The sequence below is a fragment of the Malania oleifera genome, chromosome 13 (assembly GCF_029873635.1).
Source record: "Malania oleifera isolate guangnan ecotype guangnan chromosome 13, ASM2987363v1, whole genome shotgun sequence".
NCBI lineage: Eukaryota > Viridiplantae > Streptophyta > Magnoliopsida > Santalales > Ximeniaceae > Malania > Malania oleifera.
The window spans coordinates 77,241,522-77,253,553 of NC_080429.1; positions in this window are offsets into that span (position 1 = coordinate 77,241,522).

The following is a 12,032-nucleotide window of genomic DNA, read 5'->3' on the forward strand; positions in this document are numbered from 1 at the left end:
GCAATATTATGAATAGAGAATAGAGAAACATGTGACCATTTAGTAGATGCATCAATTAAAATCATGAAATATCTAAATGGTCCAGATGGTGGATGTATTGGTCTGCATTTATCATCATGAATTCTTTGTAAGAAATTAAGAGATTCAAGACTTATCTTTGAAATAGATGGTTTGATAATTAATTTCTCCTGAGAGCAACCAGTAAACATGAAATCACTTGATAAAAAAATCTTCTGGTTTTTTAGTAGATGATCATGTGAATTTTCAATGATTCTTCCCATCATTTCATCTCCAGGATGTCCAAGACGATCATGTCAAAGTGTAAATAACTTTGGGTCATTGCACTTCTAGTGCAAGACATTATTTGATTCAACTGCTTTAATCTTTGTATAATACAATCTAAAAGATAAATTTGACAGTTTTTCTAAAATTTGTTTCTTCCCAAAAACAATACAAGTAATATAAAGGGATTCTCTATTGTCTTCATTTGTAGTTTCAATGTGATATACATTGAGTCTTAAATCTTTCAAGCTTAACAAATTTTTTCTAGATCTGCTGGAATATAAAGTTTCATCAATTTGTAAAAAAAGTACCATTGGGTAACTTTATATTAACTCTTCCGAAGCCTTCAACCAAATTTGTAGAACCAGATATTGTTTTAATATTTGTTGAAGATATATTCAAGTAATGGAAATATTTCTTATCTCAAAAAATTGTCAGTGTTGTAGCACTATCAATTAAACAAACTTCTTTCACAGACATCTGAGAATTGATCAAAGCTTTAATACAATACATGCTATATATATTTTAAAAATCCATTATTATAATTGATCATAGAAAAAATAAATACAATAATTTATTTATTGAAATCAAAATACAATATTGCTTATTTTATATATTAAAATACTACATTATTATTTTTGTCTTGATTTAAAAAGAAATCAGCAACATCAAGATAAACAAAGTTGGATGATCCAGCATCAAGGTCTATTAGAAAAATATTATTAGCAAAATTTGTTTTAACTTCTTTACTCTTTTCCTTTTCTTTTATAGAGGCTTGGTATAGATCTACCGAGTTTTTGGGCGTACAACAGGTACGCAACCAATGGTCTTTTCCTCTGAATTTGTAGCATTTATTTTCATGATGCCTAGGTTGTTAATCTTGATCATTATCCCGCTTCTAGGGGTCATCCCTCTTCCAGGGGATTGTAGCCTCACATTAATATTAGTGATTATTTTGACCACGACCATGCCTGCGGCCTCATCCTCGACCACGCCTATGGCCTCGTCCTCGACCACTTCATGGAATGGGGCTGAACTAGTTGAACTAGTTTGGTGATTTTTCATCAAAAACTCGTTATTTTTGCTCAGCAATAAGAAGATATGATATAAGTTCAGAAAATTTAGTAAATTTCCTCTTCCTATATTGTTGCTACATGAGCACATTAGTGGGATGGAAAATAGTAAATGTATTTTCAAGCATGTTTTCATCAGTAATATTTTCACCACATAATTTTAGTTTCGAGCTAATCTTATGTAGAGCTGAATTATATTCACTGACTGTTTTAAAATATTGTAACCTTAAGTGTAACCATTCATGTCAAGCATTTGGTAAAATCACAGTTTTTTGTGGTCAAATTTATCCTTTAAATTTTTCCATAAGATAAGTGGATCTTTGATAGTGAGACATTTAGTCTTTAATTTTTCATCTAAATGATGATAGAAGAAGATCATAACTTTTATCCAATCCTACAAGGATGTGGTATTTTCATCTAAAATAATGTTTCCTAAGTTCATTGCATTTAGATAAATATCAACATCAAGAATCAATGATGAATAATTGTTATCTTTGATATCAAAGGAAACAAATTCAATGTCATGTGAATAAATTAACAAAATAAGGCAATTTATAAAAAAAATATAAAAACTGAAATAAAACTAATATAATAAGGATAACATATGTGTGTATGTCTACTCCAAGCCTTATGTGTGTATGTCAAAATGAGAGGGTGAGAGAACCCTTTTATAGGGCAATAAGGATAACACATAATTTATGGTGATGGAAAACGAAGGGACATAATTTATGAAGATAGAAAATAAAGGGGCAACAACCATTAGTTTTATGATTTTCCTAACAATTTTAACATAATTATGAATGATTATGGAATATTTTTGGAGGGGCATTTTTGAAATATATATATATATATATATATATATATATATATACATGAATAGTTATAGGGGTATTTTTAAATATACATGGATAGTTATAAAGACCTTTTTTGAAATTTTTATGCATAGTTATAAGAGCATTTAAGAGATGTTAAAAATTAGACTAAGAAAGGAAAATCCTCCTTTTAATAGTAGAGATATTCTATTAGAAATAAAAAATCTATATATACTAAACAAGTCACGTACTATTCATAGTTTTAAAAGTTTGAAAGTTGCAATTAATATTTTACTATACATTTTATATGAAGAAATTAAATGAAAACAAATAGAATGAAATTAAACATATCACTTGGTTTTTGAAATATTTTTCATCATATTTTTCGTTTCACTCTTTTCTACCTCATTGCAATGAGGGAATTAAATGTGACATTAGTATAAAACCTTTGCCAATGATTTAAGTTGTAATTGGTGATTGCAGAATGTAATAAATTTTCAAAAACTAAAATTATGCAAAATGTTTAAATTTTGGAGGTTATTTGATATTATTTTTATTTTCATTACAATATAGGGGGCAAAATAATAATAATTTGTGTCTGCCTTACTAGTGTTTACTATTGGTTGTCAATTTTATCAGTGGCAAAAACTAAAAATTAATTTTAAATTTTTTTTAATTGTTGTTGCATTATATTACCACATTACTTTTCTTTGGTTGGTACAAAGAAAATTCATACACAAGGCTAACATTGAGGGAAAAAAAGGTTAATTGTTACCACTATATTAGAATTCACTTTTGTGGATCAAATATATTATTTTTTATATAATGTAATGAAAAAGTTAAAATAAATTGATATGATAAATTAAAATAAAATTAAATAAAAATATTCATACATTTTCTAAATATTTGAAAAGATAATAAATTCTATCGGAGAAACATTTTCATCATTTTTCAACCTTCAATTATAGTAAGATTATTCTTGGAACACTAGTGTTAAAATATATTAATGGAGTAAAATCATTGGAATTTCTAATTTTTTTTTTTTTTGGTGTTTTCATTAGTTTGTTTTCTCATGTTTTAAAATTCTTATTTGATCTAAGGACAAAAATGAGCAGGCGTTAAGTTAGGTTCTTGATTGACCCTTAACTTTTTTCAACCACAACTTCCAATAGCAGTAATAACGACAATTATAAATTGTGAAGCATTCACTAATCATAATAACATATAATGTATAATGTATATTTCATTATGTGAAGTGCACCTAAATTTATTACTCACAATCTTTAGTTTATAATTTTTTTATGACAAATTTAATAAAAATAATTGTAATGCCTTACTCAATTATTTTAATACCTAGATTAATAGTTGTTAAAGTATCACTTTACCTAAAAGTTTAAGTTATTAGGTTGTGAACCATCGATATATGCCAAACTTTAACATTACCCCACACATACAGCCAATAGCGCGTGGAGAGACAATGAATAACACCCATGATAAGGAATGCAATACTTAAAAAAAAAAAAAAAACATTAGGTATAAATGTGGGCAACAAGACTTAAACCTAGGAACTTTTGATAACCAACTCTTATGCCATGTTATAGTACCACTTTAACTAAAAGATTAAGTTGTTAGGTTGAGGCCCAACAATGACAATGTTGGAGAAGAACGTCCAAGTCCCAACAACAATAATAAGTCATGCAAAACCAAATGAAGGTGTTGGAGAAGAATGTCCAAGTCCTGCTCAAGCACAACCTCCAAAAGTAGGGGAAGAGCTTCTCATGTCATCTTTGGTCTATGGAAGAAAATAGGGCAGGAAAGGAACAATATGAAATTTTGAATCTGGAGCATGACGAAATTAAGTGATAAAATTGATTCCATCCCCCCCCCCCCCAAGTTCCATTCCATTCCTACGTACCAAATGTGCAATCATAGTTCTCAAATTTCTATCTCGCTGAAAAGATAAAGCTCCTAAATCTTAAAGAATCTCAGTTGCACCTGGTGATTTGTTTTGATAAAGGCTGCTGAGCAACTTGAGTCTATAGCAAAGAGGATGGAGAAAGGTAAGTGGAGTTGAAGAGCCTTAGTAGATCCTTACAACATCTTTAAATAAATGAAGAAGAGAACCAAGGAAACTACTTTCACAATGGAGATAATAAAGGAACCACTACCAATGGGATTTCATATGCTAATTATAAAGTCATACAACATCACCATAGATCTCATGGATCATTTAGAAACTTTCTAAGGTATTATCATCCTCTACGAAGCTTTCAATGGCACTATGTGTCAAGATTTTGCATAAAACTAAAGAATTAAACTAGGATGTGATACTTGAGTATGTAATCAAGGTCCATTTCCACATTTATGGATTTTAGCACCCAATTCATGGGAAACTTTGTGAGCAACAAGTGCATAAGGAAGTCTTTTTTGAGTCTTATAGAGATACAACAAAAAGCCCAAATAATTCATGGAGGATTAACTTAATTGTTTCAACTTTGAAGTGCTTGAAGCACCAAACCTCGAAACAAGGAATGACAATTACCATGTTGATGTACAACTTGACCATTTACAAGTCCAATTTTGAACCATCAAAAGGAAAACAAAAAAAAAAAAAACTCCCAAGACTTTATCCAAGCTACTAAAGAAAATAGAGAGCTACTACAATGTTTTGGAAGTGAACTAGGCCTAGAAAGGAGTAGAAAATAAGAGAAAATAAAAGAGAAGAACGAGTTGAGGACTTATAAAAGCAATCAAAAGGAAAAAAGAAGAAATATATCAGATGGTCTCTTGGTAATTAATTATCAGCCTCATGGGAAGAGGTTTGAACACTTCAATCCGTTTAATAACTCTTAGGCCCAAATCCTTACACAGATTTAGAACAACCAAAGGGTTTGTTGGCCAGGTCTTCCTAAGCCTACAATGTAGAGAAGATACTCAAACAATACTTCTAGTTTAATTAGGATCACGGCCATGGCATATAGAATTATCAACACCTTAGGGACATGATTGAGGCCTATGTCTAAGATGGCTTTTTAGCCCAATTATATGGACCACCAAGCCAATCCAGGATAAGGCAGGTGAAGAACACTGAATTGCTAGGGTGATTCGTATAATTTATAGAGGCCCTATAGGGGGGGATTCCAGCTCAATACAGGAATCACTAGTCTAGGAACCTCCTTCCCCAAATGATAGAAGCCAAGGATGTAAAGGCCTTTATAAACTTAGCTTTTAGTGAACCAAATCCTTGGGGGATTGGGGGTAAAAAGCCAAGGAACTTGTAATGAAATAATAGTTGGAGGTTACTTTGAAGGAAACTACCATAGTCATTGAATAAGAACCATCCCTAGGAACAAAACACTAAGGTGGATGCACTTTAAAAACTAAAAACCATGACTATCGATGGTAATGATAGAAAATGGTTGTGTAAAAGCATGAAAATCCAAAGGCGGATGTCGTTGCTTTGATATGAAAAACCTTAAACTAGATGGACCCTATCCTTACTTGCTTAAGGAATGGAGCCCTATCAACCAATAAGGCTATGACTAAGAGAGTTATTCATCAAGCCACTTGTTGGCCTAATAAGGCTTAATCTCGTTTTGATGATAACAAATCAAGGATACTTAATATGGTTGTTTAAGGTTAAGTTTTAGGGCTTAAGTGATCTTATGAAATCAAGTGGATATGCTTGAAGAGCTTGAATGAAAATTACACTTAAAGCTATGAGCTATGATGAACATGAAATTTCAAGTTATGAGGAATATGAAGATTATTAAAGATTCACTCAAAGCTCAGAAGAAAGTTAGAAGCTTCATCACATGAGGACTTAAGAACTTAGATAGATTTATCATGTGAAAGCCTTATGTAAGTACTTCAAATCTAAATATTGATAAGTGAAGCTCCTAGGATATATCATGGACTTAGATACCTAATTTTATACATGGAAAATATTTTCTTAAAGTTCAAATTAAGTTTTCCAAAGTATGAATTTAACTTTGGAACCAAAACATTGAAAAACAAGTGCTGCTAAAAGGTCAGGTGACTGATGATACTTTATTAGGCGACTTAAGTGCTTTTGACTTCGAAAATATGTAAATATAATAGGCACAACAGACTAACCTATCGGGACCAGTCGACTGACCCCATTTTGACTTTCAAAAAGCGCTATTTTTAAAAGAGTTCAGGCGACTGACCTTCGAGTCCAGTCGTCTGATGTGTATGTTTAAATGATTAACAACATTGATCTTGTTTCCAAAACTTGCATGATTGGTTTCCAAATTGAGAGAAAATTTGAGGGAAACTTTTTGAAACTCTAGAGCATTATTTAAACTTAATATTCTCACACATTAGGCTAAGAAAAGAGAATGGCATGACACACATTCTATCAAAACTTTTTGGTTATACTTTTTTTAAGAGGCTATTGTGTTCTTGCCGAAAAACTCACGATAATCTGATTTGATCCTTTGAAACTCACATTCTTTAAATCAGATTTCTAGTGATATAATTTCGAGCTTCAACTTCTATATTGTTTTATTTGAAGTATTGTGATTCTAACGTGTACTAATTTGCTCTATTGAGGAGTATTTTTTTGTACAAGCAATTGTGCTTTCCTTGTATTATTTTTGACGATTCAGGGATTTTGAATTGTTGCCTAGCAAGAGGGGTGTTCTCGTTAAAGAGGCGAACTCCACCTTGAACGGAGCGAGGTTTACTTCTCATGGTAACGAAGTGGTAAATGAAATCCTCATAGTGGGTTGCTTGAGGAAGGGACGTAGGCTGCGACCGAACCTTGTAAAAATCTGGTGTTCAACTCTTCCTGTAACGACCTGCTTATATACTCATATTATATAAGCAAAATAAATAAAACAGTCAACCCAAACTCGTGGGTAACGAGGACACCTGTCATTCACAGCAGAAACCTAAGCAACAGTAAATATAAATCACATTCTCAAAACCATAGAATACATAATACTAGAGTTAATTATAATCCATCACGTTCTGTATTTATATACAATCTCCAAAATACCCAAAAACACCAAAAAGTATTTCCTAGGATCCTACAACAAAAACCATTGATTCTAGCACAACACTTACCCTCCTAGCGGGGTAACTCAATAAACTCAACGGCATCCATGACCCGCCGGTCCTTCTGGGTTTCCTGAAAATTATTTAATGTTCGGGGGTGAGACACTTCTCAGTAAGGGAAAATAAACTAAATACAGTTGTGTGGCAACATGAATATTTAATGTTGTAGTACATATACCATACATTTCACATACCATAAAATATAAATCATAATATGATTAGATAAACATATAATTTCATACTTCCAAGTAATCATACAAATCCTGTATTATCTGATATAATCTAGAATACTGAAAACTATCTAAGATGTATAGCTAGTTGATGTCATGTACTACCTGTAATGACCTAATATTTAACTGGTTTTTTTTTATATTTTTTTTATACTACAACATTTAAAATGCTCTGATACCATACTAGATTAAACCCAATCATCAACCTAAGCAGCGAGAAGCAGAAATCAAATAAACATAACCATACGTAGTTATATACAATACTAGAGTGCTAAACTGTTTCCCAAAATATACATATATGTCTATTTTCCAGAATACCCTCAACTGGCTAGGGCTATACAGAAATACTCCCAAAAATACTCACACTACTGTCAGGGCAATACCGAGGCCCCTCTATTTGCGAGCCTGATCGGCTCGCCTACCTGGATCACCTAAAAAATGTTAAAGTAATTGGGATGAACCAATGCTCAGTAAGATGAAATATGCTATTATTAGTGTGTGGCAAATAAGTTACAATACTATGAAAATTTGATTCTATATAATCATGTATAATTAGATCTATTAATAATATACAATTAATAGAAACCACCACCAATTCCGTATTGCTTAACATATCTGAAATTTTAGGCTACTAGTCAAAATACTTCTAATGTACATAAGTATATTCTCTGTCTTTGCAAATCTGTATATACATAATAATAACTAAAAACTTCCCTGTAAATAACTGTGTGTCATGATTCAACCCCTCATGACAGGGTTGTGCGGCCTGTAGGCGGGATCTACCCTGGCTGGCCGACCAGGGTAAACCGCTATACTCCCTCGGTCTGATCTACCCTCCTTAACCCATATCTGATGGGGAGCCTGTTCACGTCAGGGCACTATATGATCGACCTACTACCATGTATTATTTGAATAGGTGGTTGCACTCTAAACTGAATATCTATAGCTACGGTACCGTGCTCTGCTGTATGGTCCAACAGGGTCTGATACTATATAATATATTTCTATATACAACTATCTGAATTACCATGATTCTGAAATAACTGTAATAACCATGACACTAAAATAAACTATAACTGTGTCAACTATATTTCTGAACTGAACTGTAATCTGTAAGTCATGGTACTGGAAACTTTATAATCATGGTACTGAAAACTATATAATCATGGTACTAAAAATTGTATAATCATGGTACTGAAATCTGTATAATCATTGTACTGAAATCTATATAATCATGGTACTGAAAACTGCATAATCATGGTATTCTGTAATTACTATAAAACATAACCACTGGTTGTTTATTCTATAAAACATATCCTTAAAATACTATAAAACATGTTTCTTTACTATACCCCTATTCTCAAGCCACACAGTAATTTTAAACACATTATATATAAATGATAAACTGTATAAATTTCTATCATGAATAATCATCTGATAAAAACGTATAGTTTATACTGAAACATAGTAAAATTGCCTAGCATAGCATATTTCCTTTACCTATTTCCTGCTAAAAATCCTCTACTATAACGGGTCCAACACCCGCAGGGTTCTCCATTCAACACCCTGAAAACCATAAATCTCAGAACAAAACATTACTATTTCTATGTCTATTACATTTCTTACAACTACTGGAAACTCAAATTCCGAATAAAAGACCTTACCCTGGATTTGGGATGAATTCCAACTTCGTCCCACCGACGATTCGCTTCGGCAAACTTGAAGAGAACTCAGCCAGGTATGTCGTGGTGGCCTCAAATCGTCGATCCGGCGACTGACAGGGCCGAAATCGAAGGAAGAAGAGGGAGGAGCCTTAGGGGTAGAGAGAGAGAGAGACTGCGGCAAATTCCTGCTATTAAAATCAGTTTAGGGCTATTTATACTGTGGGATTCGTCGATGAGCCACGTCATCTCATCGACAAGTCCTTAAGTAATTTCATCGACAAACCTTACCCTTCGTCGATGAAATTCAGAGTAGCCCAAATTCTTCTCTCGGTATCTTCTCGTCAACCTTATGCACTTGTTGACAAACTCCATGTGTTCGTCGATGAGGCCCTGTGGAAAATCTTTCGGGTTATTCCATCCAAAATGCAATGTCGCGTTCGTCGACGAAGTCGGCTACCTCCTTCTGTTATAGTTTCCATTTCTCCCTCGTTATTATTTAAATACTATTACTTTTCGGGTCACTAGATTACCCCCCGTGACTGCTTGTGCAACCCGAAGGCAGGACCCAACAATGGTTGGCCGACCACTGCCGAGTCAAAAATGTCTGTAAGTACGATGGGCCCGCCACACCCTGGTTCGGGCTGCCAGGTGGACGTCTACACTCTACACTGAAAGCCACATCGACTATTCATCTCTCATCCCCACGTGGGGTGGTTAGCACCAATCTGATCATAGATATCTGATCTATAAGTTACAGTACCGTGCTTCTGAAACTAAACTAACTTAAAACCCGGGTTCTGATAACATATAGTACGTAAACATATACTGTTTATCGTAAATCAAATAATAACATGTTATGAATCTTATATTAACATAATAATTACGACCTCGTGTCGAAAAACATGAATAAATGCGGCCTTGTACCGAATAACATGAATAATTACGGCCTTGCACCGATCATCAATTACGGCCTTGCGCCGAACATATCATATATTCTAAAATCATAATTTATTTTGTTTATCATGTTATTCCTAAAAAGATTTGTAACATGCTTTATTTTTCAAATCTAACTTAACATTGTATAATATATATTTATAAAATAATATTCACGCCACACGAATTGAATGAAACCATATATTCCGTTCTGAAATCACATTTCCTATACAATTGCAGTATTTTCCCAAACTTACATTTTCTCAATTATACTCATATATAATCACATGCTTTTTGAAAATTATTCTACTATTAAATAATAGTAATTTCAATGAAAAATAACTGTTTTAATTTATCCCCTTACCTGGCAACTGAAAAGCCCCTCTATAATACTGGTCTTACACCCGTAGGAAACCCTAAGCAGTACCCTGAAAATGATAATTCTTAGAACTAAATTTCAGTATTTATTCAAGTACATCAATTCCTTCAACTGTGGAAAGACCAAATTTCGAATAAAAAGCCTTACCTCAACTGAGGGATGAATTTCGACTAACTTCTACCAACGATCCGCTCCGGTAGATTTGGAGAGAACATCTCCAGAAGCATCGTGGTGGCCTCAGATCATCGATCCAGCGACTAATGGGGTTGAAATCGAAGAGAGAGGAGGGGGAGACTGAAGAGAGGAGAGAGAGAGAGTTCTACACCAAAAATTATGCTTAAAAATGAAGTTCGGGCTATTTATACATTGGCCTTCGTCGACGAGCCACGTCACCTCATCAACGAGGTCAAGAAGGCTCCTCGTCGACGAACTCTCCCCTTTGCTGATGAAATTCAGAGTTGCCCAAAAACTCCCCTTGGTATCTTCTCATCGACGAAACTCACCCTCGTCGACGAGACCCTATGTTATCCTCATCGACGAGTCCTTGATCTAAATTCCTTGATTATTACTCCTAAAGTGCAATGTCGTCGACGAAGTTTGCTGCCTCCTTCTGTTTCTGTTTCCATTTCCCTCCCTCTTTATTATTTAAATACCATTATTATTCGATTCATTACATTTTCCCCTCCTTATAAAATTTCGTCATCGAAAGTCACTATTCATATAATTCATCATCCCTTATTAGGTAAAATAGTCTACTTATTTTATTATTTACCCTCACTTATGGAGGAGGAATACCGTGGTTACATTTCAAGTCCTGGGAGATTACATATACCAAAAGAAAATTTCGCCCAAAACTAAAATACCACTTACTAACTAAAATATTACATTTACCTGCAAAAGAAATACTACATATTTACTTACATTTCCTAATTACATATGAACTTCCTAGAACAATTGTGGGTATTTTTGTCTAATCTGCTCCTCGAGCTCCCAAGAAGCCTCTTCTATTGCATGATTCCTCCATAGAACCTTTACCAGAGGAATTTTCTTATTACGTAGGTCATGTTCTTTTTTATCCAGAATCTGAACTGGTATCTCCTCATAGACTAGCGAATCACTGAGCTTTAACTCACCATAGCTAATAATATGAGAAGGATCTGGGACGTATTTCCTCAACATAGATACGTGGAATACATCATGCATCCTGGATAGTGTAGGTGGCAAAGCTAGCCTATAAGCCACCAACCCCACTTTCTTTAAAATCTCAAACGGACCGATAAACCTAGGGCTAAGTTTAACCTTCCTACCAAACCTCATAACCCCTTTTAACAGAGTTATCTTCAAAAATGCGTGATCACCTGCATCGAACTCCAAATTCCTGCGGTGATGGTCGGCATAACTCTTTTGTCGACTCTAAGTTGCATTGATTCTATCCTTGATGAGCCGAACTTTATCATATGCTTGCTGTACCAGCTCTGGCCCCACAACTCGTAGCTCACCCATCTCATCCTAATACAAAGGAGATTGACATCTCCTACCATACAGTGCCTCAAATGGTGCCATTCCAATGTTGGCTT